General features: G+C 57.0%; 1 pseudogene; it reads right to left on the bottom strand.

The window, feature by feature from the left end:
- Positions 1-4,776, bottom strand: part of LOC139694882 (large subunit ribosomal RNA) — a 7,866-nt pseudogene extending 3,090 nt beyond the window's left edge.
- Between the last annotated feature and the right edge of the window lie 224 nt (positions 4,777-5,000).

The raw sequence follows: 5,000 nt of genomic DNA, 5'->3' as shown, positions 1-5,000 counted from the left end.
TCACCCGATATCCTGTATCCAATCTGTCTTGGGACAGATTGGATGATTTCGTCAATAACCAGGCAAAAGATTGGGGTAGACAAGGGATCGCCTTGCCTAACCCCCCTGGTGAGGCTGATCGGGCTGGTTCTTTCGCCGCTAATCTCGAGCACTGTTTTACTGTCCTTATAGGACCGAACGATGTACTCCACAAAGGATGGGGGGAGGCCAAGTCTTTGCATCGTTTCCCTTATAGCCTTGTGGCTCAGGGAGTCGTACGCCTTGGCCATGTCGAGGGAGGCAACGTGCAATTCTCGGAGATTGGTTTTTGCGTCGTTTATGATCGCGCCCAGTATAGTAGTATTCTCCGCGCATCCATCCTTTATGCACCGTTGCCGCTCCTCGACTAGGCTGGCAGATATCAGGCGCCTGGCCAGTATTTTGTTAAGTTGGCGTACGACCACCGAGGTGATGCTTATTGGCCTGAAATCTTCAGGTTTTGTAGATTGGTCCTTTTTCGGGATGAACACCGTTCGGCTGATTTGGAGTTTAGAGGGAAAGGCTCCGAGAGACAGCACTATATTATAAAACAGTGCTCTAATTTTTACGGGAACGCTTCGCCATAGTCTTGGAGTGATCCCGTCAATACCGGGTGCAGAATTCGCGGGAATTGATGATCCTTCCACTTCAGTGGGCGTAACGGGATCAGCAAGCCACTGCAGATCTTTCCTTTCTCCTCTGATTTCCTCCACGGAGTGATCAGTGGGAGGGTCGCAAGAGAAGATGGGCTGCCAGTAGTTCTTCATTGCCTCGAGAGTTGGCATGTCTGCCTTTACTCGGCCGTCCAGGATTATTTTGGCGGCTCTGCCCATGTTCTTTTTGAAGAGTTTTTGGGTGGCTGCATAGTCCCTCCGCCTCTTGCGCCACCGCGCCATCTTACTACTAGCGGGGCTGCTTTTATATCTCTTCGGCGAGGTTGATTTTATTGGGAATACTTCATCTATCCATTTTAGATCCTCAGGGTCTTTGACTTCTCCTCTTAATACGGCTTCGGCGATCTTGACTAGGTCAGGCGCCTTGTGCGATGTAATGTTCCGTATGTTGGGGAGGAGATTTTCAATAGCTCTATGGAATACATTCACCTTAGTCATATCCGAGGTGGCAGTTTTTCTTCCTCCAGAATTATCAGCAGCTGGTGTCTGTGGCATAAGTAACTGCTGAGGGGTTGGTTTTGCAACTGGGAGTTCAGATGTTTTCGAGTTCTCACTGGGCCGAAGTTCGGCAATTAGTTGAGACACGCGCTCCCGGTACTCGGGTTTCTTCCGAGCCCCCTTTATGGCTTCAAGGCTTCTGCCTTGGAGAACCATCTTGTCTAGTAGGTACTTATTGATGTTTTTAGTAGAACCATCAAGTAATGCTTGAGCTTCTGCTGCTGCCATCAGCTCCGTCTCCTCCTCGCTCCAGCGCTTCTTCTTCCAGGGTAGATCGATGTTTATATTAGCTTCATCAGGGTGTCTCTGCCTCCGATGCACTCCAAGGCCGATCTTAGAGTTGAATAAGCGTTGGCAGTCAGGACATGTGAATTGGACGATAGGATTTATCGAGGAGTCTTCCGCTGCATTAACTCGGTCCCTCTGGCGATTAACCTCAGTACCGGCAGTCCGAGGCTCTGCCGGTTGGGCCCCACCGGGGTCCCCAAATCTACTCTGATTTCTCGGACCTGAGGTTTGTTTAGATCTCGGCGGGCTGGCAACCCACCGTGACCCGGGGTTTTACCCCCTGTACCTCCCTACTGAAGTTTTATCGTGCTCTAGCCACCTTCAGGTACGAAGGCAGGGCAGGTCGCTTGGGGGGGCTGCCCCCTCGTGGCTAGATGACCGGAATCTTCTGGTCGCACCAAAAGCCATCCCCGTTAGCCACCTGTTCAGCACAGGTGTTGCCCGACTCTCACGACGTGGACGTGGGGATTGGCATATGGGATTCTGAGGCTCTCCCCCCAGTTAGACTGGTTGGTTCCTCAGCCCCTTAAGAGAGTCATAGTTACTCCCGCCGTTTACCCGCGCTTGCTTGAATTTCTTCACTTTGACATTCAGAGCACTGGGCAGAAATCACATTGCGTCAACACCCGCTGGGGCCATCGCAATGCTTTGTTTTAATTAGACAGTCGGATTCCCCCGGTCCGTGCCAGTTCTGAGCCAGTCGTTGAATGGCGGCCGAAGAGTGGCGCGCGGGCGGTGGCCCCAAATGGCACGAACGACGTACCACGGGGTCGCCACGCGCGTCCTCGCAGCAAGGAAGGTCCGCGGGAGGCCAAGGCACGGGACCGAACTCGGATCCACGGCGCGCGAACGCACCGATTCTCCTCGCCCAGGCCCGGCACGTCAGCTATCAACCCGCTTCCCGACCAAGCCCGACACGCCCCGACCCTCAGAGCCAATCCTTATCCCGAAGTTACGGATCCGATTTGCCGACTTCCCTTACCTACATTATTCTATCGACTAGAGGCTCTTCACCTTGGAGACCTGCTGCGGATATGGGTACGAGCCGGCGCGACACCTCCACGTGACCCTCTCCCGGATTTTCAAGGTCCGTCGGGAAATCACGGGCACCGCCGCAACTGCGGTGCTCTTCGCGTTCCAAACCCTATCTCCCTGCGAGAGGATTCCAGGGAACTCGAACGCTCATGCAGAAAAGAAAACTCTTTCCGTGGCTCCCGACGACGTCTCCGGGCTCTTTTAGGTTACCCTGACGAACCCCTTGTGAGGGCCCGACAAACAACGGTTCCGCTGCCGGGTTCCGGAATAGGAACCGGATTCCCTTTCGCCCGACCGATGGATCATTTTGCTTATGAAAATTTTTTCTATCGCCGTTAGCTTCGGATTTCTCCTAGGGCTTAGGATCGACTGACTCGTGTGCAACGGCTGTTCACACGAAACCCTTCTCCACATCAGTCCTCCAGGGCCTCGCTGGAGTATTTGCTACTACCACCAAGATCTGCACCGACGGCGGCTCCAGGCAGGCTCGAGCCCAGACCCTTCTGCGCACGCCGCCGCGACCCTCCTACTCGTCGCCGCGTCAAGCGGCACTCGACTCGGAGCCGAGTCCGCCCTGCGGCGACGGCCGGGTATAGGCACGACGCTTCAGCGCCATCCATTTTCAGGGCTAGTTGCTTCGGCAGGTGAGTTATTACACACTCCTTAGCGGATTCCGACTTCCATGGCCACCGTCCTGCTGTCTTAAGCAACCAACACCTTTCATGGTTTCCCATGAGCGTCGATTCGGGCGCCTTAACCCGTCGTTTGGTTCATCCCACAGCGCCAGTTCTGCTTACCAAAAGTGGCCCACTATGCACTCCGATCCCAGGGGCCCCCGAGGGGACCCCGTCTCCGGCTTCGATAAATCGAGCAAGCCGGAGTTCTCACCCATTTAAAGTTTGAGAATAGGTTGAAGCCGTTTCGGCCCCAAGGCCTCTAATCATTCGCTTTACCGGATGAGACTCTCCTCCGAGCGCAAGCTATCCTGAGGGAAACTTCGGAGGGAACCAGCTACTAGATGGTTCGATTAGTCTTTCGCCCCTATACCCAGCTCCGACGATCGATTTGCACGTCAGAATCGCTACGGACCTCCATCAGGGTTTCCCCTGACTTCGTCCTGGCCAGGCATAGTTCACCATCTTTCGGGTCCCAACGTGTGCGCTCTGGGTGCGCCTCCCCTCGCAATGAGGGATCAGACGCCCCTGGGGTGCGGGGACCGACGCCCGCCGGAGCGAGCGAACGACCCCGTCCTCCCTCGGCCGCCGGAACGGCGGCCTTCACTTTCATTGCGCCTATGGGTTTAGCGGAGCGTGTCCGACCCAACGACTCGCGCGCATGTTAGACTCCTTGGTCCGTGTTTCAAGACGGGTCGGGTGGACCATCCAAGCCGTAGCGTCGCGGACTCGAAACTTTCGACGCCGTCCGAGGACACCTCACGGTTCGCGGACAGCCCCACGGTGGGAAAGGGATCGGACCGGGTCCGGAACCCTAACCCCCGAGGGTGCTCGCGGAGGGCCGGACGCCTTGCGGCGCGTCGACTTTCGCTTCCTACCGTCGGACATCCGGCCTGGGATCCCGGGGTCCTTTTCCGCTCGAGAGCGGGCGGGACTCCACCCGGGCCCTTGGGGCCGGCGTCCGACGGGTCGCGACGTCCTACTCGGGGAGAAGTGCGTCACACCGACGACGAACATTCGAGGGCCACCGGGTGACGCGCCTGTGACGGGGGTCACCCCCCGCCCGCCGGCGCGCCATCCGTCAAGCGACCCTCGCCCGTCGCCGGCGAGACCTGAATCTCCCCTTTCGAAATTTCGGGTACCACCCGTTTACTCCCAAACGGTTTCACGTACTCTTGAACTCTCTCTTCAAAGTGCTTTTCAACTTTCCCTCACGGTACTTGTTCGCTATCGGTCTCGTGGCCGTATTCAGTCTTAGGTGGAGTTTACCACCGACTTTGGGCTGCACTCTCAAGCAACCCGACTCTGAGGAGCGCCCCTCCCGGGAGGCAAGCGCGGAGGTCGCACGGGCCTGGCACCCTCTCCGGGCCGTGGCCCCGTTCAAGAGGGACTTGGACTCTCCGGCGCCCCTCGGGAAATTGGACGCTCCCAAACGCCACAGCGCTCGGCGCCCCGCGGGGGGCGCGAGCTTTGGCCCTGGAGTCGATCCCTGTTCGCTCGCCGTTACTAAGGGAATCCTGGTTAGTTTCTTTTCCTCCGCTTATTAATATGCTTAAATTCAGCGGGTGGTCTCACCTGCTCTGAGGTCGGCCCAAATGATATAGTTGCCCGTGGAGAGGGAGTAATAACCGAGCCCCCACCGATCCGCAGGCGAACGCCGTCAAAAAATAACGAAGCGTCTCACCTCGACCGGCGGGGACGGGTCTCGCCCAATCTCCCGCAGAGCCCCCTATCAATCCGGGCGACGATCCATCCCAGCGAGGGATGCTCGTCGCCCCAGTACGCAAACGTTTCCGTTCGCGAACTGAATTGC

The sequence above is a fragment of the Hetaerina americana genome, unplaced genomic scaffold, assembly GCF_022747635.1.
Source record: "Hetaerina americana unplaced genomic scaffold, ioHetAmer1.1.p SCAF_584, whole genome shotgun sequence".
Lineage (NCBI taxonomy): Eukaryota > Metazoa > Arthropoda > Insecta > Odonata > Calopterygidae > Hetaerina > Hetaerina americana.
The sequence above is the reverse complement of the archived record's forward strand: the minus strand, read 5'-3'. Positions and strand labels throughout refer to the sequence as shown.